The sequence below is a fragment of the Papaver somniferum genome, chromosome 1 (assembly GCF_003573695.1).
Source record: "Papaver somniferum cultivar HN1 chromosome 1, ASM357369v1, whole genome shotgun sequence".
Classification (NCBI taxonomy): domain Eukaryota; kingdom Viridiplantae; phylum Streptophyta; class Magnoliopsida; order Ranunculales; family Papaveraceae; genus Papaver; species Papaver somniferum.
The window spans coordinates 117,602,590-117,613,830 of record NC_039358.1 but is presented as its reverse complement, the minus strand read 5'-3'; positions in this window follow the sequence as shown (position 1 = coordinate 117,613,830).

Below are 11,241 nucleotides of genomic sequence, written 5' to 3'. Positions count from 1 at the left end.
CTGAACATGAAACTTAAATTACTAAAGAATGCTTTATGCAAACCATGTCTATAAAGTTCACGAGCCGATTCAATCGAATCGAATCATCTTTGTTTCAATTGTGTCTTGTGTAGTTACATAAGATCTCATAGCAATTGAACAACTCTTTAACTAGTTCATTCGAGTCAATTGAACTAGTTATGGTGAATAAGAACAAGGTTAATATGAAATGCTCATATGGTTAACCTTTTGGGTGACTATGTTGAACCAACATACACGTACACGTTTGGGCATGGTTTTCGCAAACCCAGTAAACGTCTACCCAAGTGTCTGTGACAAGCTAAGTTTTCGATCTAACAGTTGAGAAATATTAGCTTGAATCTAAATCAAGTGTTCATCTAACGGTGAATATGGATTGCGTTGTAACTAAGGCAAAACCCTGTTTTGAAGGCTATATAAAGGAGACACTAGCATTGTGCAAAAATAATCCCCACACGTCTGTGCAATACTAGTGCGCTCGCTAGAGTCGATTCTCCTTTAAACTTTGGTTTTCTTCTCTAAAACCAGGTTAACGACTTAAAGACTTCATTGGGATAGTGAAGCCAGACCGATACTACTTTTATCGTAGTTGTGTGATCTGATCTTGCATATTCTATCGTACGAGTACAATCGATTGATTGGCTTGAGATCGTGAGAGTTCTCCGATAGGCAAGATAAAGAAGTCACAAACATCTTCGTCTCACTGTTTGTGATTCCTCGACAAACCGTCTGGGTAGTCAGGAAGGATTGTAGAGAGGTGATTGATTAATCTAGGTTGTTCTTCAGGAATATAAGACCGGATTATCAATTGGTTCATGTTCACCTTGATTTCATATCTTAAGACGGAACAAAACCTAGGGTTTATCTGTGGGAGACAGATTTATCCTTTGATAGACTTTTGTGTGTGAGGCAAATTCGTTTATTATCAAGTCTGCGATTTTGGGTTGCAGCAACTCTTGGTTTTGGGTGAGATCAGCTAAGGGAATCAAGTGCGCAGTATCCTGCTGGGATCAGAGGCGTAGGAGTACAACTGTACCTTGGATCAGTGGGAGACTGATTGGGGTTCAACTATAGTCCAGTCCGAAGTTAGCTTGGAGTAGGCTAGTGTCTGTAGCGGCTTAATACAGTGTGTATTCAATCTGGACTAGGTCCCGGGGTTTTTCTGCATCTGCGGTTTCCTCGTTAACGAAATTTCTGGTGTCTGTGTTATTTCTTTTCCGCATTATATTTTATATAATTGAAATAATACAGGTTGTGCATTCGTGATCATCAATTGGAAATCCAACCTTTGGTTGTTGATTGATATTGATTGATCCTTGGACATTTGTCTTTGGTACTGTCCAAGTATTCCTTGTGTTTGATTATGACTCGCTGATTTCTATTAGCTTGAGTAATATCAAAAACAAGAGAGAGATATTAACTCCTTGAGATACTTTTATCTAGATTGATTCTGACTGTCTAGTTGATTCTCTAGCGATGTATTTCAGAGTTAGTCCATACAGATTGCTAAACGAAATATTGTGTGGTGTTGTTAGACCCCCTCCTTTTCAATTGGTATCAGAGAAGGAAAACACGTTTAAGACCTAACAAGCATGTGTTTGTAGCGATCTGACTCTATGGACAAGATTACTACCTCTGACAACGCAACATTAGTACATGACTACTCAGATAAGTTTCAAAAATCTGAAACCATTGAGGAAAACTCCTTCTCGTCTCCTTCAACCGAATCTAAATTCAACTGGAGGAAATATCTTGATGAACAGTTGGATGATCTCTCGGATGATAGTGATTCTGAAGAAGGACAGAGTCTTGATGAGGAAGTTTCTCAGTACATCAAGTTGTTTAATCGTGAATTGAAGGAAACAAGGAAAACTGCTTGCTTGAGAAAGTACATGAGTCCTCTCTGTCAAGAAAACAGAAAGTTGAGAAAACTCTTCAAAGGTTATGATCGTGGATACAAACTGTTACAATCTACCATTAAAGATCATGAAGAAGAGGTTCGCTCAAAAAGAACTGAATGTGATAATCTTCTTCGTAACCTCTGTATATTAAAAGAGAGGCTTGCCGAAAGTGAAGCAAGATGTGAATCTCAACAGAAATGTTTCAATGACAAAGAACACAGTCTTCTTATCAGAGAGAAATCCTTGGAAACCAAACTCACTGCTGCTCTTAATAAGGTAAAATCACTGGAAGAGAATCTAAATAGGTTCAGTTCTAGCTCTACAAAACTGTCTTCTATGCTGGGAGCCTGTAAAGAACATCATGATAAACGTGGTCTGGGATATAAAGGAATAGACGCTCCTAACAGTGGTAAGACTAAGTTTGTTAAAGCTGTTAATATTTCTCCATGTGAAGAACCTGTGTCAGCTTGCAAAAACAAGGATTCTAATTCCTATAAATCTGCTCAAAAGAGAATTACTGAATGTAAGTCCTTCAACTGCTATTACTGCGAAACAAATGACACCCTGAGCGAAGGTGTCGTCTTCGGATAAGGAATGAAAAACTTCACAACATTCTTAATTGGATGTCTAAAGAAGTTGTTAAACCTATATCACTGATTGGAATCAACCCTGTTCGACCTCAAGGGATATAATGTGATAAGGCTTTTCCTAATTATGTCTTCAAACCGAAGGATGCCTACAATGGTGGAAGGAAAAACAACAAAAGTGTGACAGGTGCTGTAAATCATTCTGGAAGGAGAAAAAAGAACATGAGAAAGAAAAACAAGTTAAGTTCCTCTAATCTCCTCAAAAAGGACTGTGAATCCAATTCAGACTTCTTACATGTCAACAATCGAGTCTCTAATATGAAGATTCACATAAACAGACTGAGACGAAATATCAAGAAAACATGGAATGTTGTTAACCCAGGTACTTCTAAATCTTCTCTTGATAATACTTCTTCAAATAAACCAGGTAGTTTGTTAAATACCGATGAAAAGGAAAATAAAGAAGTGAATAATGATGTGCAAGATGCTCATCTTACTACACCCTGACATGTTCATGTTGCATCTCTTTTTAATTTTTGTCTTGTTAAAAAGGGATGCTCTTGATTCTCAGGATTTTTCATCTTGAAAAAGCTGTCAGGATTGTACTGCATTCAATGTTACTTTATTCCGCTTGCTCCTCAACATATATTTCTTTTACCTTTTGGGCTTCCTGGTCTTTCATAAGCCCATTTTTCTAGTACACACCCAACCCTCACGAAATTCATGTTTCCTAGGGTTTCATGGAATTCCTTATATATATAATGTGTTCCAGAGGTGCAAAAAGATTTTCTAAAAGTATTTTTGGTGCACAATGGAGGGAAGCAACAAGTCTGATGATGTCGAGCTATGTCCTATTGATATCTCATGCTTTCATGCTCTTGATCATAAAAAGGAAGACAAACTGCCAGTTCAGATTTCTTCACAACTGGTAGGAAATATTCTTGGAGACTTTAAGGTCGTAGGCGAACAACTTGGTATCGCAACACAGAATCTAGACTACCTAAAAGACGAACTAAGGAAGGCAACTAAGGAAATCGTTCTTGTTCAATCCCTGGTTGCAGAGAGGATTTAGTTTTTCGTCTGATCTTGTTTCTAGTTGTTTGCCTAGTATGTCTTATTTTTGGATTAGTTGGAAGAATAACTAATGATTTGAATAGCGAACATTGTGACTACACATAGCTATTTTTGTTTTCATCTTCTTATGTTTATTTTTTAGGTTTATTGGTTTTAAATTCTAAAAATATTTGGAGGATGATGTTATTGCAGTATTGATCTTTATGATTTTGTGATATTGCAATTTGATTATGGGATATGTATTGTTTGCGTCCGTGAACTTGAAGGTCCTATATGTGTCAAAAGTAAAGTCTTTCATGAATTGGTATTCGTATTGATGAAAGGACGAATGGAATTTTGACAATTACAAAAGTTATGCCTATGCAGTCATGTATTTGATGGAAAATAGGATAAAATCTTTTGTTTGACAAGGATAAAGTCTATTATGTCGTTTTGATGGAAAATAGAATAGATCCTTGTATGTTATCCACGGTATTGATCTTCATTGATCCATTTTGTTATGTTTTACCGTGAAGGCTCCATTGTGTGTCTTATGTTGTGCACGATACAACTAAGTCGATTATTCTTATTGGCTTTGTTGGTTGTTCCATAAGATACTATATGTTGAGCATTATGAACTAAATTAATCATCTTGGTTGGTTATTTAGTTATTTCTCCGAAAGTCTTCTTTTGTCGAGCAAAATCTTTTGAAAATTAAATTGATTACTTTTGTGATTAGTTTGGTTGTTTGCTTTCCAATTAGATTAATTATGGGTTCTTTTGTAATTAGTCTAGTTGAGTTTTCATATATTCCACAAATTCTTGTGTTGAGTTTATGAACGGCTACTAATCATGTTTTATTGGTTAATGCAGTCGTATATTCCGTAAGGTTTTCCTTATGTTGAGTATGTGAATGATTAAGTTAGTCATCTCCGTATGATTACCTTAGTTGTAGCTCCGTAAGTTTACTTATGTTGAGCATTTTCAATTAAATTGATCACTTTTGTGGTTTGATTTAGTTGCGTATTCCAATTAAATTAATCATGGGTTTACTTGTGATTAATTTGGTTGATTTTTGGATATAGAAAATCATTTCTATGGTTTTTGGTGTCCAAATTAAAAAATTCTTCTTTTCTTTCGAAATTAAGGTCGCTCTTGTTGTTCTTTTGGGAATGACATCAAATGGGGGAGAGTTCTTTTGAACTTGTGCTTAATGGTAATATCTTGCGGGGTGTGCGGCTGTGGAATTTTATAGGGGTTATCTTGTATCTTAAAACTCCTTGATGAATGCATTTAGCTTCGGCTTTATGATTGCATCTAAATTAAGTTGGTATGTATTTTTCTTTTAGTCTATGAAATGTCTCTTGTGGAAATTTCATTATGATCCCGTTCTTGTACCTTTGCCAATTTTATTGACAAAAAGGGGGAGAAATAATGTATTTCACACTACAAATACATATGGTTTTTGGATCATTGTGTAGGGGGAGTGGTTTCCATAATCGAGGTGGAGTATTGACTAAGGGGGAGTGATACATATCACCGTAGTATTATTTTTAAAGTCGTGATACAATTGGACTTTTATGTTACATAATAATACTATGTCACTGTATAATAATGATCGAGAATCCCGATTTATCTCATTGTTATATCTACGGATCTTCAACAACGGTGGTGCTAAACTTAAACCTTTGGGATCATTGAAGTACTTGGAAGGACGAAGATTTCAGGGAACATTGAAGATTAGACTATGGAATAGGAGCCACTAAAGTTTATCTTTTTTGTATTCCATATGTATTAATAGTTTTGTCACTAAAATTGACAAAGGGGGAGATTGTTAAAGCATAGCTCGGTCGACCTCGCATGCGTTGCTATCTCAAGCATGTTTGTCAATGTTAGTGATCAAAACTATGAGTCTTGATTTCTAGCCTACATAGCTAAGTCTCGGACTAGGATAAAAAAGTGTAGTTGAGCTCAAGGAATTCATGGCGATTCATCATACAACGACGAAGATCTATACAAGGAACCATGGAACTTCATCAACAAAAATTTATGTGGAGACTTGAACTTATCTATCACTCAAAAGTCTATCTCTTCTATCTCCTACTTCTTATGAGACAAAAGTCGTATGCTATATAGACTGGATCATACACATTTGATATTTCGAGCCGAGTATATCTCGCCTATCTATATATCGAAATCATGTGTTGGTAAAGCGTTTCGTTTTGATCAAGTTTATCTTCACCTAGTGACGAAAGTCATGAAAAGTTTCAATTACTTTGAGAATTGCTCTGACGCGAAACGGTCTGTGAATAACGACTATATAACGTCCTCTGAGAATATCTCAATGACTGGAATGATAGTTTAGATTACATAACCATGTATTCCTTAATCCGAAGTTTCCGAACTTTGTTGATTGAGAGAAACTGGAGGAATAGGCTTTGCCAAGTCCGCGAACCCAGTCCGCGAACTGACGGAAGTTATCGTACTGAGAATTTATGCTGGGATTTTCCAAAAACTCGTTTGTGTGTTAGTCCGCAAACCTAGTCCACGAACTGGCGAAAGTCTCTTTGCCGAGATTTTCTGCTGAGTTTGGAAAACTCTGCCGATTGTCTTTAGTCCGCGAACTTGATTGTGAGCTTAAGTGGGTATGATCTAAAGATGTGCTCTTAACATGAAACTTAAATTACTAAGGAATGCTTTATGCAAACCGTGGCTATAAAGTTCATGAGCCGATTCAATCGAATCGAATCATCTTTGTTTCAATTGTGTCTTGTGTAGTTACATAAGATCTCATAGAAATTGAACAACTCTTTAACTAGTTCATTTGAGTCAATTGAACTAGTTATGGTGAAGAAGAACAAGGTTAATATGAAATGCTCATATGGTTAACCTTTTGGGTGACTATGTTGAACCAACATACACGTACACGTTTGGGCATGGTTTTCGCAAACCCAGTAAACGTCTACCCAAGTGTGTGTCACAAGCTAAGTTTTCGATCTAACGGTTGAGAAATATTAGCTTGAATCTAAATCATGTTTTCATCTAACGGTGAATATGGATTGCTTTGTAACTAAAGCAAAACCCTGATTTGAAAGCTATATAAAGGAGACATCTAGCATTGTGCAAAACTAATCCCCACACGTCCGTGTGATACTAGTGCGCTCGCTAGAGTCGATTCTCCTTTAACCTTTGGTTTTCTTCTCTAAAACCAGGTTAACGACTTAAAGACTTCATTGGGATTGTGAAGCCAGACCAATACTACTATTATCGTAGTTGTGTGATCTGATCTTGCATCTTATATCGTACAAGTACAATCGATTGATTGGCTTGAGATCGTGAGAGTTCTCCGATAGGCAAGATAAAGAAGTCACAAACATCTTCGTCTCACTGTTTGTGATTCTTTTACAAACCACATGTGTAGTCAAGAAGGATTGTAGAGAGGTGATTGATTAATCTAGGTTGTTCTTCGAGAATATAAGACCGGATTATCAATTGGTTCCTGTTCACCTTGATTTCATATCTTAAGACGGAACAAAACCTAGGGTTTATCTGTGGGAGACATATTTATCCTTTGGTAGACTTTTCTCTGTGAGACAGATTTGTTTATTATCAAGTCTGCGATTTTGGGTTGCAGCAACTCTTGGTTGTGGGTGAGATCAGCTAAGGGAATCAAGTGCGTAGTATCCTACTGGGATCATAGGCGTAGGAGTACAACTGTACCTTGGATCGGTGGGAGACTGATTGGGGTTCAACTATAGTCCATTCCGAAGTTAGCTTGGAGTAGGCTAGTGTCTGTAGCGGCTTAATACAGTGTGTATTGAATCTGGACTAGGTCCCGAGGCTTTTCTGCATTTGCGGTTTCCTCGTTAACAAAATTTCTGATGTCTGTGTTATTTCTTTTCCGCATTATATTTTATATAATTGAAATAATACAGGTTGTGCGTTCGTGATCATCAGTTGGAAATCCAACCTTTGGTTGTTGATTGATCCTTGGACATTGGTCTTTGGTACCGTCCAACTATTCCTTGTGTTTGATTAGGACTCGTTGATTTATATTAGCTTGAGTAGTATAAAAAACAAGAGAGAGATATTAACTCCTTGAGATAATTTTATCTAGATTGAGTCTGACTGTCTGGTTGATTCTCTAGCAAAGTATTTCGGACTTAGTCCATACAGATTGCTAAGTGAAATATTGGGTGGTGTAGTTAGACCCCCGCTTTTTCACCCCCAAAGAAGTTTCATAATTATATTGTGGAGAAAAAGAAATACGTTGCTCCAAAAGCTGCTAAGAAATGGGTACCAAAGAAGACTAATAAAGCAACGAGTACTATTAAGAAGGATCTCCCAGACAAGATTTTGACAAGGGATAACATCTTAAAAAGGTATGGAACATTTATTGAAAGTTTCAAGGAAGTTTTTAAATTCCTAGAGTCCATGCATGATTTTGTTTTCGAATACCTGTAGTGAGCAAGATTTTTCTTACCTCAACACAACCTGATTGTGTTGAAAGTGCATCCTCGCCAAGAAGCCCTAGTAAATGCGGTGAAGATTGCAAAAGAATTGGGGCGCACATATTAAGTTGGGAAATTTCTGAATATGTGGAACAATTTATTGTTTCGAGCTGAGTTTAACTCGCTTATATATTCCTCGAAACATGTGTTGGTAAGCTTTCGCTTCAATCAAGTTTATCTTAACCTAGTGACGAAAGTCATAATGTTTCAATCACTTTGAAAATCGCTTTGACGAGAAATAGTGTAACAACTACATAACGTCCTCTAAGAATGTTTCAATGGTTGGAATGAGAGTTTAAGTCAATATAACCAATGATGGATATAAGCATTATGTGGTAACACATATGTGCATAAGTCTTATTCCTTGATCCAAAGTTTGCGAACTTTGTTGATTGAGAGAAATCGGAGGAATTGGCTTTGCCAAGTCCGCGAACTCAGCTTGCGAACTCTGTCCGCGAACTGACGGAAGTTCTCTTACCGAGAATTTCTGCTGGGATTTCCAAAAATTCGTTTGCGTGTTTAGTCCGCGAACTGGCGGAAGTCTCTTTGCCGAGATTTTCTGCTGAGTTTGGAAACTCTGTCGATTGCCTTAAGTCCGCGAACTTGTTTGCGAACTTGAGTGGGTTATGATCTAAATATGTACTCTGAACATGAAACTTAAATTACTAAGGAATGCAGTATGCAAACCGTGTCTATAAAGTTCATGAGTCGATTCAATCGAATCGAATCATCTTTGTTTCAATTGTGTCTTGTGCAGTTACATAAGGTCTCATAGCAATTGAACAACTCTCTAACTAGTTCATTTGAAGTAAATTGAACTAGTTATGGTGAAGAAGAATATGGTTAATATGGAAATGATCATATGGCTATATACCACATGTATGAGTCTTAATTACCTAACTTGATTTGTGATTGAAATCCTTAAATATAGCAGGTTAGAAGCAATTATCAAAGCCATGGATGCTGGTTTTTATTGTCAAAGAAACTTTTTCATACTCTTATGGTAACCATTCTTGGTGTAAATACTTGTGGAAAAGTTTATTCTTCCTTCTAAGCATATCAAGTCTTGTTTATACAAGTTTGTATCTTTGAAAAGATGATCACATATTGTTGTTACCATGAGATAGTTCTAAACTTTTTAGTAACATGATCTCATGAGAGACTTTCAATGATTGGTTCTTAAATCATATCTCCTTGTAGTATTTCTAAGATCCATTATAAATCCTTCTCTCTGGAGTAAGGTCGCCCTTGTTGTTCTTTCGGGAATGACATCGAATGGGGGAGAGTTCTTTTGAACTTGTGCTTAATGGTAATATCTTTCGGGGTGTGCGGTTGTGGAATTTTATAAGGGTTATCTTGTATCTTAAAACTCCTTGATGAATGCATTTAGCTTAGGCTTCATGATTGCATCTAAATTAAGTTGGTATGTATTTTTTCTTTTAGTCTATGAAACGTCTCTTCTCGGAAATTTCATTAGGATACCGTTCTTGTACCTTTGCCAATTTTATTGACAAAAAGGGGGAGAATTAATATGTAGTTCACACTACGTATACATATGGTTTTCTAATCATTATGTAAGGGGGGGTGGTTTCCATGTGAGATGAATTATTGACTAAGGGGGAGTGATACATATCACCGTAGTATTATTGTCAAAGTTGTGATACAATGAAACTTTGATGCTGTGTAATAATACTATGATGGATCTTCAACAAGTACATGATGAACACATGAAGAGTTGGAGAACCAAGGAGATCAAGCTTGTCGTTCTTACGTTTAACAAGTACAAGCCATATGTAAAATGGTTTTGTCACTAAAATTGACAAAGAGGAGATTGTTAGAGCACTACTCGGTTGAACCCACTAGCGTTGGTATGTCAAGTTAGTTGTCAATTTTAGTTGCCAAAATTCACTCTTGATTTAACATACTAAAGATAGTTTCGGACTGGATTAGGTCTAAGAAGTTGAATCGAAGCTATCCTTAAAGGATGAAGATTGAAGGCTACAAGAAGACATCAACAAGTACTTCATAAACAAAGGTATGTGATTGATTTCATTTGGATTCTTGTTCAATTCTACCTTTCTAATCTATCAAGATAAATGCTCACTCTATGGAACAATTCCAATGACGGTAAATGTACATTTATGTATATATACTTGAGGTTATTTGATTCATGACCTTGGAGACAATAACCTTTATCCTTATAAAGAATCTCATGTTATAGTGAATGAGATTATGAATCCAACGAGCCAAGAATCACTCAATTCCGAGTTATAACGATGAAGTTATGAGTGATTTATTAAAGTAACAATTATAAGTGTTGTTGTGATTGTTACAGTTCGTTAGTAGGAAACAATCCATGGGCGGTTTGAAATAGTTCACGGACTTGGGCCCAATTACGTGACTAAAAGGCATTTTTGGTCAAATTGGTGATGTTTCCTTATCTAGGCAAGATGGTTATTGGTCCAAACATTTTTGATTACCATATTAAAGTGTTTGTGATTCCTGCCTAAGTTAAAATGTGATTTATTCACATAAATATAATTTTTGCTAGATAAATTATTTATTTAATTATTTTGGAAAGAGTTGTAACTTAGGAAAGACTCCCATATTTAGAAGAGTCTTTAAAAAGGAAAATAACTTTGCTTAGCTTCCAAGCAATTGTTCATTATAAATAAGGAGTTCGTGAGTTTACACGTTTTTCATCCCTTTGGAAATTTGGCGTAAGCTCTGCAGGTTGTTTTCCACGTCTTCCGTTCTTCGTGAACGAGAGTCAGATAAAAGTCTTTGTATTAGGGATCACAAAGCCAAGTTGGATTTAATCTTCGTGATTGATAATACAACTTGTAATCTAGGTTTTTCACCTCTTGTCTATTCTAAGGTTTTCTCTTCTGATATAAAACCATTCAAGAGTTGTTGATCATCGACCCTAGGTTTTGATATATTTCAGTTTCCGATCGTATACCAACACTTGTTAGTCGAAATCGGAGACTAGAAAGAAAAACTTCTATTGAGGCATCTCGTAAAAATCCTTGAGAAGTTTGAAACAAGATATCTCTAGATTTATTCTAGTTGTTCTTGTTGTAGAATTATTAGGGTTTTCTTAACTTGGAAATTGATCTTTGGAATCACCCAAGTTTACTTACGGAAATCAGGTTCACGGATTCCTTGTGT